The sequence below is a fragment of the Trichosurus vulpecula genome, chromosome 5, assembly GCF_011100635.1.
Source record: "Trichosurus vulpecula isolate mTriVul1 chromosome 5, mTriVul1.pri, whole genome shotgun sequence".
NCBI lineage: Eukaryota > Metazoa > Chordata > Mammalia > Diprotodontia > Phalangeridae > Trichosurus > Trichosurus vulpecula.
Window position 1 is genome coordinate 33,594,948 of NC_050577.1, and position 21,803 is coordinate 33,616,750.

Genomic DNA, 21,803 nt, shown 5'->3' on the forward strand with positions numbered 1-21,803 from the left:
ACTTAGCAGGAAAACATGGTGCCACCCAAATTAGTGCCACCACACAGGCGGGTTTTTTAAAGCAAACCTCCCTCCCATTGTGTACAGTGTTTTGCAACCAGATTAAATAAATAAGTAAAAAAAAATATGAAGTACACCCCTGCAGTTGACTAACCAAAGAACTTCACAAGAAATGCACTATACTCCTCTGTGAAGGAATGGTTGAATCATTCAAAAAAAGGATTTTTAAAGACTTGCTATGTGCCCACCACTGTGCCAGATTCTGGGGACAAAGGTGAGACTGTTACTGCCATTGAAGAACATTGAGATGAAATGGATTCCCCAAAACCCAAGTCAAAGATCCATTTCACTAGGAAATATCTCCTAATGAGATGAAACAACTTCAAAAATCCAATCTGGTGAATGGCTTTCCTACACACTAGAATTTACCAGGATTGACTACAAGTAAATTATAAAATAGGGAAATCCAATCTTTAATTTCCTTAAAGGTGCTGCCTTTGCTATTTTCTCCCTTTCCTTCCCCTCCTAGGGAACAATGCCAACCCTATACTGTACCCTGTCTGCCTAGGACCCTATTACAGTTCCCCTGTTTCTCCTGGCAAAACTCCGTGCTACATTTGTCTGAGATTGTGCTGGTGTGGTATCGCCAGTGAACATCCCAACTCCTTTTTAATTGAGTGGTGTTTTTTGTTTGTTTGTTTGTCTGTTTTTAATGAATTTCTGTGACTGAAATATTCATCATAGTCAGCTAGGTTGGAATTCTGACATCTGCAATCAATATAAAGACTTCCCCTGGCTTGGAGGTTCCAATGTCCTCTCCACTTCATAATTCGGTATCAAAGTTTTGGAAGACCCCAAACTGACTAGGTAAAATATTTACATGTTAATTCAGGCCTTTCATCTTATAAGGCCTGAATGGTGGCAGAAGAAAATATCATGGCAGGCTTTTGGGGGAAATGTTCCTGGGATCACTCAAATCCCACTACTTAATTTTTTTTGGAGGGGGAAGGCAGGGAAATTGAGGTTAAGTGACCTGCCCAACATCATATAGCTAGTAAGTGTGTCCTGTCTGAGGCTGGATTTGAACTCAGGTCCTCCTGACTCTAGGGCTGGGGCTCTACTCACTGTGACACCTAGCAGTGCCCCCCCCACCTTAATCAGAAACTAGATGGGAGGTGATCAACCAATCGATAAGCATTTATTAGGTACTTATAATGTGTCAGGTAGTCAGCTCAACACAAGAATTCAAGATAAGACAAAAGCGGTAGTTGCTCTTCAGAGGCTTGCATTTTAGGATTGTTGTTGTTGAGCCATTTCAGTTGTATCTTACTCCCTGTGACCCCATTTGGGCTTTTCTTGGCAAAGATACTGCAGTGGTTTGTCATTTCCTTCTGCAGCTCATTTTACAGATGAGGAAACTGAGGCAAATAAGGTTATGTGACTTGCCCAGGGTCACACAGCTAATAAGAGTCTGAGGCTGGATTTGAACTCAGGTCCTCCTGACTCCATCCACTGTGCCACCCAGCTGCCCATTTTCGGATTATGGACCTTCAATGGATCCTCAACTCTTGAGTGAGTTTAGGTGATATCCTGGAGTAGGTACTATAAAGAGACTTTATACTGAATTCCTTATGAACATGTCACATCTTAATTGAGTTTAAACTTGATAAAGATATTTTCTTTTACATCTTTGTGTCTCTAGCAACTGGCACAGTGCCTCAAATGCAGCTGGCCCTTAATAAATGCTTGCTGAGGTGAGGTAACATAAAGTAAATTGAGATGAGGTGACTCTTAAGGAAGAAACTCCATAAATATGCTGAGCAAGATGGAATTGATTTAAAAAAAAAAAAGAAAAGTGAGATCTTATTTAATGACTTTGGAGCAAGAGAAATCAGTGCCTTTATTAGCATGGACATTAATATAGAATACAGGAAGGAATGCAATATACACGATACAATGATAAAATGTGTCATCTTTATTGAAAATGTACCTAAGAAATGAAACTTTCCAAGTAACCTATGGAGAATCAGATACATCTCCCCATTTCCAGTCATCCTCTTCTAGGAAGAATATTAGACTCAGGTGCCCATGACCTTCAGATACCTGAAAAGGATCTGCCAGACCAGTAAAGAGGAGCTCCAAATTTCGCATAATGCTTACAGTAACTTGATGACCCCAAGAAGATTATGCATGAATGGTTAAGTTTTAGATGGAAAACCAAATGTTTACCCATGCTGCTATTATACTAAGCAAAATATCTCATAGGAAACATTCTATATCCCCAAAATGCTATCGGATTGAGCTTCAGATGACACTCTCAAAATCTGTTCCTTTCCACTGCATCTGTAATTAGGCTGGGGCAACTGGGTCTATGACCCAGAGAGTAAAAATTCAAAAGTTGCCAAGAACACTTGTAGTCTTCATCATGTTAGAAAACATTGAGTATCACGTTTACCAAGTGCACTTCAAATAGTAAATATACCAGAGAGTGATCTTTCCTCTCTGATCTCCCTACCTATCACTCAGGATATCCCAGATTTTTCCTTGGCCTGTATACCCTTTCCTCCACTCAACAGAATCCATTTTTAAAAGTTGATTTGAGAGGTTGTTTCATTCAATTTGCATTTGTTGAAAAAAATCACTAAGTATGGCTGTGCATTCCACTTAGATGCGTCATCATTAGATTCATTAAAATTACATATCCACCCAACAAGAAAACATCAGTTTAACATGATGGCTTTGTTTGTTTATTGGGCTGATAGTATAATATAGTGAAAAGAAAACTGAGTTGACAGATCAAGATTTAAATCCTGCTTATCAGGTTTACTAGCTGGGTGACTTTGGGAAAGTTTTCTAAACTTTCTGGGCTTCAGTTTCCTCTTCTTTAAAATGAAAAGCCTGCACTCAGTGAAGGCAAAGTTTCCTTCCAGCTCCAGATCAATGATCTATTTATTTAAAAGATTAATGACTTGTAGTATATGATTCAATGTGCTTTTCCTCAGTAGTTTTGTATGCCAGGAGGGTCTATTGGGTTCTTGTTGCCGGATCTATAGGTGAGATGCATGGTTAGCCATTTCACTCCACCTTGCTTTACAGAAAGGATCCATAAACTTCTTTCACAAGCAGCTTCTACTGACTTGAGGGGAAAACAAGTAAAAATCCAATCCAATCTCATTTTTTCAGATGAGGAAATGACACTCAGAGAGATGAATTAAATATCCAAGGTACCAAATGTATGGAAAAAGATATAACAGATCTGAGATTGAAAACAAGGTCTTCTACCTCCAAATTCAGGCCTCCTATCACTATACCATTCCATCTCTTCTGTTGATTCCATGCTAGACACATTCTCATTTTCTCTCCTAGTCAAATATGATCACTATCCTAAGACATAGTAATGGGAAGTAACACACAATATCTCCTTTATACCTGTTATACGTGCTGGGAGGAGACATACCCGGGTCCAGGTTACTTTGAGTCAGATGCGTGTCCAAGGAGAGACTCTACATTCATTGCCCTTTTTTCTCTCCCATGCTGATTTCCCTTTGTGTAAAAGGTACTCAGTAGCACCTGCTCCCAGGAAGCATTCTCAGGAAGAGGGTGAAAGTGATTTCGCTTGGCAACTAGATGAGGGTCTTTTGGAAATGCCAGCAAACCAGGGACACCTATGAAAACAAAAAGAACTGCTGATTAGTCTTTCCAGTAATGCAGAACATGCCACGTGCCCACACATGGGTCACCATTTCGAAATGATGATTTGACGTGAACTTAGTTGGTATGGGAGGAGGGAGTTTTTTCCTTCTTTATGAGGGATTGTTATGGGTAGAAAAATGCATTGTTTTCTCTCTTCTCTGTTGTTTTTCAAGAGGCCTAATTGAGCACAGCTGTGAAATGACGAGGAACTAAAACAGGAAATGAGTGTTTCGATAATTTCGCATTTCCAAAGCACCTCTTAAATGTCGTGTGTGAAAATACCAGCCACAATACCTTCGGAGAGTAACAATGGTGGGCCAGATTTATTACACCAAACTGTCTCCAGAATACATTCGGAGAACTCTATTTTCAAAGAGATTCTGAAAACGATCCCACCTTCCCTGAGCTGCTATAGAATGCTCATGGTTTAGCCAGTCTTGTTTTTCAGGGGCTGCTTAGAAATCTATCATTTCGGGAGCAATAGGCCCTCTTTGCCTGCTCCCTCCTCCTTTCTGGTCCCCTTTCTGAAACTTTCTATAGCTGTAATTTTCCCTGCTGCTCCATGATTGATGAAGAGTGATCTCTTGGTGACGCCTCAATGATTCCAGGCCTGTAATTTCAGAGGTCAGAAAAAGTTCATAAGCCTGCAAAATATTCCATGTAAAGACTCTATGTAAAGCCCGAGGACCTCACGTATTTCAAGCTGGTACTCTTGTGGGGAACAAGAGATTGCCACCTATTAAGGTAGAAAGAGTGGTGAGTGTAATATAACTAGGGTGGGTCAAGTGTTGAGGGCAGCATCTTTCAGGAGCATGGTTAAATTTTCTTCTTTCTCCTGCCATTGCCTGAGAAGCATCACACATGGCCCAAGGCCCAACATTAAGAAATTGGAATAAGAATAGTATTAATGAATAGGTTAAGCATTATAAAATTAAGGTTACTGAATTGAGTTAATGAATCAAATTAAGATTAGATAGATACCAGTTGCATCCTTCTCTTTGCTGTAATGAAGACAGAGCCATCTTTTATCCTGAAAGTTTCTTCACCTTCTACCTATCTAATCATTCCTTCTCAATCTTCTTTACTGAATTTTCATCTAGAACATGGCCACTAGCCAGGGCCTTCTTCCATTTTCCCTCTATAATATCTTGTTTGGTGATCTTATCAGCCCCCTTAGTCTTAAATTTTTCTTTGCTAATGATTCATACATCTATCCGTAATCTCTCTCCTGACGTTTGGTTCTACATTGCCAATTGCCACTTGGACATTTTGTTTTGGATGTCTTATGCTCTGATCAAATTCAACATATCCAAAACAAAAGTCATCCTCTTTTCTCCTTTTTGGAGAAATGCTCCCTTCTTCCCAATTTACCATTTATTCTTTAGAGAATCACCAACACCCCAGTTATCCAGGCTAATAATTTTGGGGTCATCCTCAACCACTTACTTTTATTCATCCTAAATAACTAATGTTATGAAATCTTATCATTTCTACCTTCAAAATATCAGTTTCTTTGTCCCCATCTCTTCACCATCCTAGGACAAGCACTCATCAATTCTTACGTTGATGGCAGCAATGCCTTTTTAACCATTCTCCATGCATTGTCTCTCTCTACTTCAGCCCATCCTCCACACAGCTGCCAAAATGATTTTTCTAAAATACAAGTCTGGCAATGTCATCCTTCATACCCCATTCTGTGAACCTCAATTGCATTTTTAATCCTTTCACAACTGGTGTTTCACAACCTTTCCAATTTCTTACAATTCGATGTTCTCCAGGCCCTGAACTACAATATACACAAACCTGATGTTCTTGACAATGGCACCCCATTTCCCAGCTCTGTCTTTGCACTGGTTCTCTCCCACGAGCCTTCCTCATATCTTGCTTCTACATTCTCTGGATTCCTTAAGAAAGCTCCAATTTCACCTTATGTAAGAGGGCTTTCCCATCCCTTGGAAGGAAACCAGCATTTAAACATAAAGACACAGTTCTCATTAATATGTAAAAATCTTTAGTGCCCCCATACAGTATAAAATGCAACTCCTTACCCTGCCATATGCTTTCCAAAGTACGGCACCGGTTTTCTTTTCAAATCTTCTCCCCCTCCACACACACATTACTCCCCTATAGCTATTCTCTATTCCAAAATAATTGGACTGCTAATCATTCCCTTATATTATATATGTATGTATCTATGTATGCATGTATGTATATATGTATTATGCTGTATTCTAGCTCCTTCCATTTTGCCTTTGCATAGGAATAGAGAATGAGCCAGATGTTCAGGCACACTCATGGTTTTTGTTACCATTGGGCATTTACCCAGGGGGAAAAAGGCTGTGCAGAAACAGCTGCTCTGAGTAAAAGGTGAATAGCCAGTGCAATGCAATCTTAGGTGTGCTAGCACACCTGGCCCACCGTCTGTGCATGCTTATCACCTTCCCCTTCTCCCTGCACTTGGTAGATTACTTCCCCAGATGCCATCTGAAATGTATAGTAGAATTGCTAACTTTCTTCCAAGCCCATATCTGCTGCCATTTTATACACAAAGACTTTGCTGATCCCTAGTGCAACTAGAGGGGGCAGTGGACAGAGCACCACACCTAGAGCCAGGGAGACCTGAGTTCAAGTGTGACCTCAGACACTTAATAGCTGTGGGACCCCTGGCAAATCACTTAATCCTGTTTGCCTCAGTTTTCTCATCTGTAAAATGAGCCAGAGAAAGAAATGGCAAAATGACTCCCTATCTCTGCCAAGAAAAACCCCATGTGGAGTCAAGAAGAGTCAGACTTGACTGAAATAATTGAACAACAAGCTTTATTGGTGTTCTTTCCTTGAAATCAGTGTGCATTGCTTTGTATATACTTTGTATATCCTTATCTAGGTACATGCATCCTCTAAGTAGAATGTAAGCTGTGAGGGTAAAGGCTGTTTCATTTTTGTCTTTGTATCCCCAGCTTTGCACATAAAAGGCCATTAATAAATGTTCATTGAATTGATTGACTTGACTGCAAGTGCAGAATGACTGCTGCAGGTATTGCCCACTTTTGTTCATGAACGGTATAAAAATCACCACTTTATACGTGCTTCGCCCTTGGGACTGAGAATTAAAAATAAATCTTCTCCTTTATGTTCGCAGTAACAATTAGAAACTTTTGTTCTTGAGGCCAGGAACAAGAAAGGTATCCTCAGCTGAAGTACTGTGGGAGGGTGTGGAAGATCTAGGAGATGGGAAAGGCAACTACCCCGAAACAGTAGCTCGAGCTTTTGATTGTGAGGTCACAGAGGATGTGAAAAAGAACAAAGAAAGGTAAGGAAGGAATGTACTTCAGTGAGCTGAAGTGGATTTACAAACATACGTGCATTGCCCTGTGAATTCAGCACCCTACGGCAAAACCCAAATCGCCCCAACATAGTTATATTCTCATTCTCCGAAAAAGCAAAAAAAAAAAAAAGTCTTACTAGGAGTCCAGCAATCAACTGAAGCATTAATGTGGCTGGAAGGTTTGTGGTTGTTGCTGTTGTTTTCTCCTTGTTTTCTTTTAATTAGCATCATAGCCTCTGGGATCACAGGGGAAGTACCAAAGTCTTTGGAACAGTAGATTTATCTTTAGGGAATAGGTATTTGCTAATACAATTCTCTTCCCATGATTAAAGTGAGCCCGTGTTTCCCATGACATTCAAGCACATAAGCTTTCTTCTTCTAGGATGGGTCGATAAGTATAATCTTCTCTAGTGGGTGACACTTCCAGCTCCTTCCCTTCCCTGCACAGACAGCAATCTCTCTCTGAATCTACAATTGGCTGACTCCATACATTATTCGTGGCAAGCAGGGATGCTGAATCATTTAGAGTTCACCTAGTCGCAGATTCAACACAATGATACACTACCTAAAACACACAGAAGATCAGGCTGCATACATCATTGTGAGTCTATTGAATACACATTTACTTCCAGTGCTAGAGTCTCCAAATCTCATTAAACCATTTAAATGGCCTTTGTCCTTTCATGGCAGTAGGGCTGTCAACATGAATACAGCATAGAAAATCAGGGTCCTGAGGAAATAATGTTGCCTAATAGTCAATCTCAGTTAAATAAAAGGGTGAGGATAGAGGGATTCAATTAAAAATAGGATTATAAATTTAGAACTGGAAGGGATCTTAGAGGGAATCTAGTCTAAAGCCCTAATTTTGTTGAAGAGGAGACTGAAGGTCAGAGAAGAGAATTTCTCCAAGTTGAAATTTGAACCCACACTCTCTGGATCTGTAAGGATTATAGACTTAGAGCTGAAAGATACTTCAGAGATCATCTAGTTCCATCCCTTAATTTTTCAGATGAGGAAACTGAGGACCAGAGGTAGGAAAGGATTTCCAAAGGCAACACAGGTTGTAACACAGTTTATATCTGTACTTTTTCTAAATTCAAATATGTTTCACAGAAGGATAGGATTCTTATAGGGGAAAATAGGGAAAAAGGCCCTCTGTCGTTCTTGAGTTGGGTTTCATTGCATCTGAGCATGACTCATTCACAAGCATTCCAATGAATGCACTATATGACCCATAACATAAAAGGATGAGGATGAGGATGAGGATGAGGATGAGGATGAGGATGAGGATGATGACGACTCAATAAAGCCTGGACAATATTAATAAATCACAGGGCCATCATTCTTAAGGCAATTATATAAAGATATTTATACCCCCACACACACACACACACATACACACACACAGAACTAATAGGTGTTCTCAGATCATATGATAAATAGGTTCAAATATATGGGTTAAAAAAATAGGTTCAAATATATAGAAACATTTCTGAAATAAGCAGGCACCACTTCATAAAGTAAGAGCAAAAGCTGACAATGGGTATATTCCACTAGGCTTACCAAATGTAACTAATATCTTTTTACCTCCAGGTGGAGTATCTGAAACAGCAAACATTTAAGAATAGTACTAAAAGACTTTGAGTGCCATCCGCATGAAATCAATCAACTAATAGCATGCAAACGAAGAAGTGTCAAACAAAAGCTAGACATGTGAACTTGTTTTTCAAAATGTACATACTTCTAAGATCAACATATAACTATGTTGTTGCCGTAAGACGTTATAGTGAGGTCATCATTCTTAAAGAGCCCAGACTTAATGATTGATACAGACCATATAGTGATGTGGTAGAAACTGTAACTTCTCGCTAAAGGTTATGAATGTTAGCATCTAAATACATTCAATACATAAATACTGCCTCATGTGGGTTCCCTTCCTCCTCTCATCCTCCATTTCAGTACCCCTATTGTGTTATCCTCCCCCATAAGAACAGAAGCTCTTTCAAGATAGGACTATCTTGCCTACTTATAACACAGTGTATGGCACATAGTAAGTGTTCAATAAATGCTTTATCTTTATCGATAATTTATCTATCTCTCTATATGTAAATATACACATAAATATGCATATATGTGTGTATATACACAAGTGTGTGCTTATATACACACATATATACATACATATACACACAATTACCTACTTCCCAGGGTTGGTTGAGAGCATTAAATGAGATTATATTAGTAATGTACTTTGGAAATACCTAGCAAATGGATGCTAGGTATTGTTGTTGGTGATGCTGCTGCTGCTGTTTCTTTAAAAACAAATCAAATCCCCAGAATTATAAAACAAAAGTTTACTATCTTGAATATCATAACAGACAATAAATCCTCTTATGAGAAATGCAACTTTGAGACAAATTTGACAATAATACAAATAAACTATTAGAGCTGGAGAATAGGGGGAGCAGATACAAGATGGTGGCTGGAAAGCAGGGTCTCGCTTAAGCTCTCCCCCAAATCCCTCCACAGAGCTGTAAAAAATGGCTCTGAAAAAATTCTAGAGCTACAGAACCCATGAAATAACACAGGGAAACAGGTCTCTAGCCCAGGACAGCAGGGATGATCTCAGGGAAGGGTCTATTGCATGGGGCTGGGAGCAGAGCACAGCCCAGCACTAGTCATGCCAGGACCAACCAGATTGGGAATAGGGCAGAGCAAGCCTTAGGGCCATAAATCGCTGAGCTGTAGCAGTTACCAGACTTCTCAACCCACAAACGGCAAAGAAAACAGAGCAAGTTAGTGGGAAAACTGCTGGAGAGGGGTGAGAGCTGTCTGGCCCAAGCTCCGAGGGCAGCTGAGGTGGTACTGCAGTGGAGGCAGCAGCAGGAAGCTCCTGGAGCTGCTTTCAGAGCTCCAGCTGCAGTTGCTTCCTGCCCCAGGCCCACAAGGTGGGAGGAATCAAGCTGCAGATCAGAGCAGGAGTGCTGGCACAGAAGCAGGGTTCTCTTGCTTTGCGCTGCTTGGATTTGGGTCGTGGTCCTTGTTGGTGGTTCTCTGGGGAGGAGGAGCACTGGTATGGCACAGCTTGTTGTGACAGTGGAGTAGAAGTAGCTCTGAAAATAGCAGCACAGCCCCTAAACCTTGGGACAAAGCACTCTCTACTCTACAAGCAGTCATACCTTGACAAAAATCTCAAGGGTCAAGTAGTTGGCTGGGAACATGAACAGGTAGAGAAAAAGGACTCAGACAATAGAATCTCTTTTTTTGGTGACAAAGAAGATCAAAACACACAGCCACAAGAAGTCAACAAAATCAAAGAGCCTACAACAAAAGCCTCCAAGAAAAACATGAAATGGTCTCAGGCCATGGAAGAGCTCAAAAAGGATTTGGAAAAGCAAGTAAGAGAAGTAGAGGAAAAATTGGGAAGAGAAATGAGAGTGATGCAAGAAAATCAAGAAAAGTAAGTCAATTACTTGCTAAAGGAGAATCAAAACAATACTGAAGAAAATAGCACCTTAAAAATAGACTAACCCAAAAGGCAAAAGAACTCCAAAAAGCCAATGAGGAGAAGAATGCCTGGAAAGGTAGAATTAGCCAAATGGAAAAGGAGGTCCAAAATAGCACTGAAGAAAATACTACCTTAAAAATTAGATTGGAGCAAGTGGAAGCTAGTGACTTTATGAGAAATCAAGAAATTATAAAACAGAACCAAAGGAATGAATAAATGGAAGACGATGTGAAATATCTCCTTGGAAAAACCACTGACCTGGAGAATAGATCCAAGAGAGATAATTTTAAAATTATTGGACTACCTGAAAGCCATGATCAAAAAAAGAACCTAGACATCATCTTTCAAGAAATTATCAAGGGAAACTGCCCTGATATTCTAGAACCAGAGGGTAAACTAGAAATTGAAAGAATCCACTGATCACCTCTTTAGAAAGATCCCAAAAAGAAAACTCTTAGGAATATTGTTGGCTAATTCCAGAGTTCCCAGATCATGGAGAAAATATTGCAAGCAGCAAGAAAGAAACAATTTGAGTATTGTGGAAACACAATCAGGATAATACAAGATCTAACAGCTTCTACATTAAGAGACTGAAGGGCTTGGAATATGATATTCCGAAAGTCAAGGGAGCTAGGATTAAAACCAAGAATCACCTACCCAACAAAACTGAGTATCATGCTCCAAGGCAAAATATGGATTTTCAATAAAATAGAGGACTTTCAAGCTTTCTCAATGAAAAGACCAGAGCTGAATAGAAAATTTGACTTTCAAATACAAGAATCAAGAGAAACATGTAAAGGTAAACAAGAAAGAGAAATCACAAGAGACTTACTAAAGTTGAACTGTTTTGTTTACATTCCTACATGGAAAGATGATATGTGTAATTCATGAGACCTTTTTCAGTATTAGGGTAGTTGAAGGGAATATACATATATATCTAGACAGAGGGCACAGGGTGAGTTAAATATGACAAGATAATATCTAAACAATAAAATAAAATTAAGGGGGAGAGAGGGAAAAAGGGAGAGATAGAATGGGTTAAATTATCTCACACAAAAGTGGCAAGAAAAAGCAGTTCTGTTGTAAGGGAAAAGGGGGCAGGTGAGGGGGAATGCTCTCATTGGATTTGACTTGAAGAGGGAATAATATACACACTCAATTGGGTATCTTACCCCACAGGAAAGTAGGGGAAAGAGGATAAGAAAAGGGCGATGGCAGAAGGGAGGGCAGATGGTGAGGAGGTTATCAAAAGCAAACGGTTTTGAAAAGGGACATGGTCAAGGGAGAAAATTGAATAAAGGGGGACAGGATAGGATGGAGGGAAATATAGTCAGTCTTTCACAACATGAATATTGTGGAAGTGTTTTATGTAATGATACATGTGTGTCCTATGTTGAATTGCTTGCCTTCTTAGTGAGGGTGGGTGGAAAGGGAAAAGGGGAGAGAATTTGGAACTCAAAGTTCTAAAAGTGGATGCTCAAAAAAAGTGATTTTTGCATGCAACTGGGAAATGAGTTACACAGGGTATAGAAATCTATCTTGCCCCACAAGAAAGTAAAGGGAAAGTGGATGGGTGGATTGTCAGGTGACAGAAGGGAGGGCTGACTGGGGAATGGGACAATCAGAATATATGCCATCTTGGAGTGGAGGGAAGGTAGAAATGTGGACAAAATTTGTAACTCAAAATCTTGTGGAAATCAATGTTGAAAACTAAAAATATTTAATAATAAAACATGAAAAAGAAAAAAACACATAAAACTGGAGAATAATAGCAAACCAAATTGTTAACCTACAATCAATCATGCATAAAAAAATGACCCACAAAATAGGAACAGCATTTTAAAGACATTTCCTTAAACTACATGCAAAAAAGGAAAAGTTGAATTTTAATGATCAAGCATAATTCAAAGAGATATGAGAGGACACTATCATCCCCCTCCATACATGTCAATAGATATGATATATTTCATATGTTTTTGGAATTGTTCAGTGTATTGTTATGTTGTGCTGCTTTTTTCCCCTTTTCTTAATGATGAAAATTAACCAAAGGTGACCCCATAAAGAGACATGAGAATGTACTCCCTCCCCATGTTTCTTCACATGGCAGAGGGACTATGGATTTAGAATACTACATGTAATGTAAGAGAGACTTTTCATATTTTGCTTAATTTTGGGGAACTATTCACCGCCTCCATTTTTTTTTTGTTTTACAAGTGATACATCTCTGAAAGGGGAAAAGTAGAAAGACACAGGTAGACATATAGGTGAAGTAAAAAAAAAGTATCAATAAAAATTATTTTAAAATTAAAAAAAATAAAAAATTGACTACTCATCATAGTGAGTAGTCAATTTCCAAACTACATGGTATGAAATGTTCTCAAAGCATAGAGATGTAATGGAAAAAATCAAAAGCATGTGGGAAGTGGATGAATTACATATTGTACTCATTGTCCTATGTTTTATCTGAGAATCTTGTCAGGAAACCTGCAGAAGTGAGATTCCATCACCAAACTTTTATTCAGTTAGAAGTATTATTTTATCCACTTGCTCGGTTGAGCTAGGCTCAGCATTAACATAACCAAGCAAAATATCTATGGACCGTTTCTCTCTGAATGTTTAAAAAAACTAAGTAGAATAAAAATTAAAACTAACATTAATAGAGTATTGCACTTCAAGGATTACAACATGACATATTTGATTCTCATAACAACCCTTTGAAGTAGATACTGCAGATGTTACCATTCTCTTATAAGGGAATAAATAGTCCATAAATCAATTACCCAACCTACTAAAGTAAATAGCAAGATGCTATACTGTGAAATCTTTTCCAATTAAGAACTATCAATCTAAAGTGGGATGGAGACTTAGAAATCAAGCCAACCAACAGTGGGCTTTAGTCTAAGAACAAAAAAGTCCTGAATCAATTAAAAACTCCTTGAAAGCCACTGGAGAAATCAAAATGTCATGCACAAGAGTGTTCAGATTGGATCAGGAGACTGGTATCAAAACCCTGTGGGTGTGAAGTCAATTCAGAAGTTAGTATTTGAGTATACAGTGGGGTGGAAGCCTCTAGTTAAGCCCCTAAGAAGGAGTAGCTTAGGGTTGTGGTGAGAAGAACCCTAACCTCAACCTTGATTTCAGTCTTCTTCCCACCTTCTGCAAAGAGGAGGATCGTGTGAGCTGAGAAGGAGGGAGATCAGAGAATTTGGACTTATTTGTATAGGTGTCCTAACATCCCTGGAACAACTGACAGCAATGTCTACACCAGGAATCAAGGAGACATTGGTTATGACAAGGAAAAGCATATTTAAGTGTCTACAGGATCCCATAAGAAAAGATATCTTTTAACTAAGAGGAATATCTTGAGGGTTCCAGTAAAAAGATCCCGAAAGCTGTGACTTACCCCTTTTGTTATATGTGCTCTCATCTCGAGCCTAGATTTCCTGGATTCTGTATGTTATAGACCTTTGAGGAATATTTTGTTGCAGTTATTTTTACTCTATCACCTTACTAAATATCCTTTGCTAAAAGCTAATCAACTCTGGGTGACAAATTGATATCAACAAATGTCATGGGGGAAAACACAGTGGTGGGGGCTCATGAGCATTAGCAAAGACACTCCCTCAATCCCTTAGGGCTAACCCTAGACCCTGAGGAGAGATGCAGCAGCTGAGCTCTGTGGACCCAAGCAGTAAAGCGGAGAGCAGCTCCCGAATATGGGTTACCTCCTTTATACAAAGAAGGAAAATGAGAAAGTTATAATATTTGCCCAAAGTCATATAGCTAGTAAGCAATAGTCAAATGATTGGAGCCCGGGTATTCCTAACTCCAGGTCTAGCATTTGTTCCACTAAACCAAACTGCCTTTGAGCATCATAGGTATATTATTGTAATTGTGCAATGACCTTTAAAATGAAATAACCTTTTGTATTAGCAATCACCTTGCTGCTCTGGGTAGTCCCATTCACTGAGGGAGAAGAAAAAATGATAAGAGAAGAAGTGAGGACTGTATACCTTCAACAAACAGCAACTAATAAGTCTTAAGAACTCTTGAATCCCTCCAAAACAAAGTGCTGATGGAAAGCAGACCTATGTGTTTTGGAATTTACCATTACCCCAACGGGCAAGTTGGAGCCTTCTGGGGTAAGAAGGCAACAGTAACTTTATCAACTGAACTAAAAAGATTGTAATTCTTACCTTGGGGAGAGAGGGCATCCAGAACAACAGCAAATAGTTTTGAGTGGAACTTTGATTTGGTCATTGGAAGAACACCCTTGTTCTCAGAGGCGTGGCTGCCCATGTGCTTTCCCCGATAAAGTAATAGTTAAGTGCTTGTGAAATTCTTTTTGGGGCCCATTAACCCTAAGGTAAAACTATATAGTGAACACTGATTTCTATTTTTCTTAAGCATCATCTATTCTGTGACATGGTTCTGTTTATTCCTACAGGTTTACTTTATCACATAAGTCCTCCATGCAATTCTCAATCTTAGAGAGTGATTAGTTAATTTGGGGGATAGTACAGACCCTTTCTCCCTCTACTCCTTTTGTTTCCCTGCTCCCAATCATTTTGATTTCTCACTAGCAGCTCCCTCAAGTGAAACAATGTCGAGGTAATAAGCATCTATTAAATGTTGTCTATGTGAACTGTCTCAGGTCTGTAGGGAGAATAAAGGCAGTGGAATTAAGATGATGCCATATGGGTATCTGATGCAAGGTTAGATAAGTGCCCAGCAAAGCAAAAATGATCAGGTAGGTTGGGCTCCTACAAATTGTTTATCCAGGATTTCCTTGTCACTTAGAGTGTATTTTTAATACTGAACATAATAAAGACATCTTACAATATCGATATTTTATTCTTTAATTTCACTACCCTCCAGTGAGTACATGTGTTTTCGGTTTTTTGTGGCCGAACATAATTAAAAGGAAAACAGAAGAGGCAGTCCAAGATAACTGCAGGGTGGGAGAGAGTGGGGGTGAAGTTGTGAAAGAGATAAGTTTTATTTATAGAATTTTAAGCATTGATGGGAGGGAGTAGAATCTACCTTTTCTACAAATTGCTGACATGAATAGAGCAGCAGATGGAAGGTACAGAAGTAAATATTAATGTGATGTAAGGAAGGGCTTCCTCATAATTACAGCTTTCCAAAAATCAAAGTGGATGCAATGGGAGGTAATGAGTTGACCTTCAGTAGAGGTATTCAGGCATAAGCTGGATGGCTGGGATACTATAGTAGGTTCCTTTGGTCAAATGTGGGAGGTCTTTAAGATTTCTTCTAGTTCTTAGATATTGTCTTTCTGGGCAAAACAATCAAGAGAAACATCTTCCCAGCATCAGCTTCAAACTGAGAATCATTCTCTGGTTCTGTGAAAAGGAAATAAACTCCAGTAGAAAATAAGTTAGCTAACACTCACACAGTAAAGATGTGGTCTTTCCGGTGAACATTTATATCTCCCATCTGTCTTAAATTTTATTATGTCAAACAAATAATGTTCAAGTAAATTATTGACAACTTCTCATTCATCCACTTCAGTCCTGTGTCAGAGAAGGATGGGTCCCTACAGTACCTTCCTCTGAGTTGTTTTTGTTGGGTTTTTTGATTTGTTTGTTTTCTAAGGCATTTGAAAATGACTCACATAATGGTGTTTATGTGTCCTCTAGCAGGAATAACCATAACTCCCAAATTGCACCAATGGTGAATGCTATGTATATCTATTCATTTTGTAATAGACTTCTTTCTTGGATTTATTGATTTCTCTGATAGGTAGGAAGACAATCGGTACTGAAGATATTTATTTCTGACTGGCTGATGTTTTTTATCTCCCTTCTTAAGCTTTGGTATATATTTAATAATAATGGTTTATGTTTATTACAGTAGCTTTTAAGTCACTAAAGCACTCTGGGCTGCAGTTTCCTCATATATAAAATGAGAGGGCTGCTGGACAAAATGATCTCAAACGTCCCCTCCGGTTCAAACAATTGATGACTCTCTATCCCACTATAGTTTACAAAGCACTTTTCTTGCAATGGATGTATGGTGTTTTTGTGAACACATGCTTATTCTCATTTTATAGAAATTGAAGCTCTGAGTTGAGCTTAAGATCATACAGATATTAGATGGCAGGGCTGGGATGTGCATCCAGGCCCTGAGCTCCTGCTCCAGCCACCATTAAATGCTATTTCTTGCCCTGTATTAGATTTAGACATCAGGTGTGTTAGATGTTGTGATTATATATTGGCATGAGGCCTTAAGGCTTGCCTTAAACAAAAGGAGAGGCAAATAAATAAGTGGATAAATTAAGAAATTAGTAAGATGTCTAGCTTTTCTGAGAAATAAGAGTCTGTCTTTATAGTAAGCATTGGAGACAACATGAGAATACAGGTCTTCTGACTCCACATTCCATACTCTTCAATACATCAACCAACAATCAATAAACATGTAGCATTGGCTAGGCATTGGGACAGTAAGAAAGGCAGTCTCTGCTATCAAAGAGCTCAAAAGGGGGCATCTTTAGTCTGTATCCACAAGTGATTAAATATATTCCCACCACCTCCTTCGCAGGATCATAGGATCCCAGAGTCAGAAAAACCTCAGCAACCATCTGGTTCAACTTATACCTGAAAAGGAATTTTCTTCACTGGAGACTTGTGAGGACAGAACTTGAACTTGAACTTGAAAAGCCAGACTAGAACTTGAAAAACTTTCAAAGTTGAAAAAACTTGAAAATCTCAAAGAAGTGACTTTCAGTAGTAATCATTATAGTTACTGTTTTTGTCATAGTAGAAATAATAATATAATTCTTATATCAATATATTGTATTATAAATAATATAGAAATAATTTATATTAATTAATGTTTACTACATGTTGTCATGGTTATTGTTTTCAAGAATAGGGATAAGAATAGAATATTTGATTTCATTGCTATCAAGAACTTCCAGATGATGAAATACCCTTCTACAATGGAAATCACTGATTTTTTTTTGCAACATATGTTCTGAAAAAAGAACAATGAAAGTTTAAGTGAGTTGCCAATCATGTGTCAGCACTGGGATAGAGGCCAGGTCTTCCTGGCTTCTAGGCTGATGTTCTTTCTACCACACTACTCTTTCTTTGCCATAATAATTATTTTTATTAACAATAGTGTCTTTGAAGTAGCATGTTAGAAGTGATGACTTAGGGATGGAAAGCTTTGGAATGAAAAGTTTAGGAAGAAAAAGCTACATAAGGTAAAAATGACTGAGGTGAGTGTTTACTGAGCACCATATTGAGAAGAGAATTTTTTTAAAAAGGAAAGGAAATGAAAGTTGAGAACACCCATGTAGAAGAGATGTGCTTCAGGGGTGGAGCCAAGATGGCGGCTGGTAAACAGGGACTAGCATGAGCTCTGTACCGAGTGCCTCCAAAAACCTATAAAAAATGGCTCTGAACCAATTCTAGAATGGCAGAACCCACAGAACAGCAGAGGGAAGCAGGGCTCCAGCCCAGGACAGCCTGGATGGTCTCTGGGTGAGGTCTATCCCACATGGAGCTGGGAGCTGGGAACTGGGAGCTGGGAGCTGGGAATGGAGTGGAGCAGAGCTCAGCCTGAGCTACGCGGACCAACAAGACCAGCAACCGGACAGAACATGCCCTAGCGCCCTGAATCAGTGAGCTGCGGCAGTTACCAGACTTTTCAACCCACAAACACCAAAGACTGCGGAGAAGGTTAGTGGGAAAAGCTGCGGGAGTGGAAGGAGTTCGCGGTTCGGCTTCCAGCCCCAGGGGCAGCGGGGGTGGGGCAGCTACAGCTGCTGCCCCTTCTGGCCCCAGGCCCACCTGGTGGGATGAATTAAGTGGCGCATCAGAGCAGGAGTGCACAGCCTGCTGAAGATCTAAGCCCAGTTCGGGTTGGGGGTTCTGGGGGAAGGAGCAGTGCTGGTGGGGCAGAGCTGGCACCTCCTCCCCAAACATGGAACATAGAACTCTCTAGTCTACAAGCAGTCATATCCCACTGAAAAACTCAAAGGTCAAGTTAGTTGGCTGGGAATATGGCCAGGCAGCGAAAACGCACCGAGATTCAGTCTCAGACTTTGCATTCTTTCTTTGCTGACAAAGAAGACCAAAATATACAGCCAGAAGAAGTCAATAAAATGCAAGAGCCTACACCAAAAGCCTCCAAGAAAAACATGAAATGGTCTCAGGCCATGGAAGAGCTCAAAAAGGATTTGGAAAAGCAAGTTAGAGAAGTGGAGGAAAAATTGGGAAGAGAAGTGAGAAGGATGCAAGAAAACCATGAAAAACAAGTCAATGACTTGCTAAAGGAGATCCCAAAAATACTGAAAAATACACTGAAGAAAACAACACCTTAAAAAACAGACTAACTCAAATGGCAAAAGAGCTCCAAAAAGCCAATGAGGAGAAGAAGGCCTTGAAAGGCAGAATTACCCAAATGGAAAAGGAGGTCCAAAAGACCACTGAAGAAAATACTACTTTAAAAATTAGATTGTGGCAAGTAGAAGCTAGTGACTTTATGAGAAATCAAGACATTATAAAACAGAACCAAAGGAATGAAAAAATGGAGGACAGTGTCAAATATTTCATTGGAAAAACCACTGACCTGGAAAATAGATCCAGGAGAGATAATTTAAAAATTGTTGGACTACCTGAAAGCCATGATCAAAAAAAGAGCCTAGATATCATCTTTCAAGAAATTATCAAGGAGAACTGCCCTGATATTCTAGAACCACAGGGCAAAATAGAAATTGAAAGAATCCATCGATCGCCTCCTCAAATAGATCCAAAAAAGAAATCTCCCAGGAATATTGTCGCCAAATTCCAGAGCTCCCAGGTCAAAGAGAAAATACTGCAAGCAGCCAGAAGGAAACAATTTGAGTATTGTGGAAACCCAATCAGAATAATCCAACATCTGGCAGCTTCTACATTAAGAGATCGAAGGGCTTGGAATGCGATATTCCGGAGGTCAATGGAGCTAGGATTAAAACCTAGAATCACCTACCCAGCAAAACTGAGTATCATGCTCCAAGGCAAAATATGGATTTTCAATAAAATAGAGGACTTTCAAACTTTCTCAGTGAAAAGACCAGAACTGAATAGAAAATTTGACTTTCAAACACAAGAATCAAGAGAAGCATGAAAAGGTAATCAAGAAAAAGAGCAAGAAAAAGAATTGCAAGGGACTTACTAAAGGTGAACTGTTTTGTTGACATTCCTACATGGAAAGATGACAAGTATGAATCATGAGACCTCAGTATTAGGGTAGCTGAAGAGAATATGCATACATATATGTTTATGTGTGTGTGTATATATATATATATACATATATATATATATATATATGGGTGAATGTGTATGTATGTATGTATATATCTATGTGTGTATATGTATATATATGAGGATGAGGGGGGAATGAGTGAACATTGCTCTCATCAGATTTGGCCTAAGGAGGGAATACCATACATACCCAATTGGGAATCTTACCCCACAGGAAAGAAGAGGGAAGAAGATAAAAAAAAATTGGGGGGATGATGGAGGGGAGGGCAGATGGGGGTGGAGGTAGCCAAAAACAAACACTTTCGAAAGGGGACAGTGTCAAGGGAGAAAATTCAATAAAGGGTAATGGGTTGGGAAGGAGCAAAATATAGTTAGTCTTTCACAACATAGGTATTGTGGAAGGGTTATACATAATGATACACATGTGGCCTATGTTGAATTGCTTGACTTCTTAGGAAGGGTGGGTGGGAAGGGAAGAGGGGAGAGAATTTGGAACTCAAAGTTTTAAAAACAGATGTTCAAAAACAAACAAAAATGTTTTTGCATGCAACTAGAAAATAAGATACACAGACAATGGGGTGTAGAAATTTATCTTGCCCTACAAGAAAGGAAGGGAAAAGGGGATGGGAGGGGAGTGGGGTGACAGAAGGGAGCGCTGACTGGGGAACAGGGCAGCCAGAATATACGCCATCTTGGAGTGGGGGGGAGGGTAGAAATGGGGAGAAAATTTGTAATTCAAACTCTTGTGAAAATCAATGCTGAAAACTAAATATGTTAAATAAATAAATAGATTTAAAATTAAAAAAAAAAGAAGAGATGTAATTCGCATTGTCATCCCAAGCATGGGAGACAGCAAGTGAAAACTCTTGGGGTTGGGTGATAGAGTGTGTGTGTGTGCTCGCACCAGTAAAGAGGCCACTATGACTGGAGTTTGTGGAAGGCAGCAAAGCATAGGATGACTAGAAAGGTAGCAAGAGGCCAGATTGTGAACAACTTTAAATGCCCAGCAGAGCAGTTTATATCTGACTCTACAAATAATAGGGAGCCACTGAAGTTTATTGAGTAGAGGCAGACATTTGCTTTAGGGCCATCACTCTGGTAGCTGTGTAGATATGCATTAGAGTGAGAAGACCTGAGGCCGTGAAGTAACTATTGCAACAATCTAGGTGAGATTACTTTCAAAAATCCTGTTCTTCTCTTGCTAGGCTTATATTTATAATTGCAATGGGAATTTCCATACTGCTTAACATTTCAGAGGCCATAATGCCTAGAATCAGGCTGGTATCAAGACTGTTCCAGATGGGAATGTCTCCCCCAAGGCAGGTGATGACTAGACAAGTCTGCTTTGGAATCTACAAGATTTGCCCATAACTAAATTGACTTGAGGACCATTGCACCATGTGGCTCCCTCTGAAATTTCTTGGACAGATAGTCAGGGTAACGATATCTCAGGAGAAGTTTGGGCTCATGTGCATCCTATTTCCTATGAATTGTAAGTCTCTTTGACAGCATTATTATACAATACTAAGTGTTTACCAAATGTTTCACTGTCATTTTTATTCTCTAAGAGTTGGATGACTTTATTAGCCTGAAATAAGCCCCAGATTAGTATGTAAATTAAGGCCTGAAAATGTTGAAGTCCATCCCCTTCATGGTCTTCTGGGAAATGAATGATGATGGGAAAATGAAGTCCGATGTAAGAAGTGGGGTGTGAACAGCCTCATTAGTCTACCAGTTTGTTAAATTACTCCAAGCCTCACCACTGCTGTTTCTTTGGCATTTCTTTACACAGCCCCATGGTCCTATCTACATGTTGAAAAATACCATAAAATCTTTCCTTTTGTACCCTTTCATTGGGTTTCTACTCTCCCTATCCTCCCAAAAGAAGGCAGCCCACTGTAGGGCTCAAATGGGTGATAGAAAAGTTGCCAAGACCTTGAAGTGAAAATACTCCCTCTGATATTTAGAGAATTTTTTTGGGGGGAAGAGGGCAGTGCTTATTGAA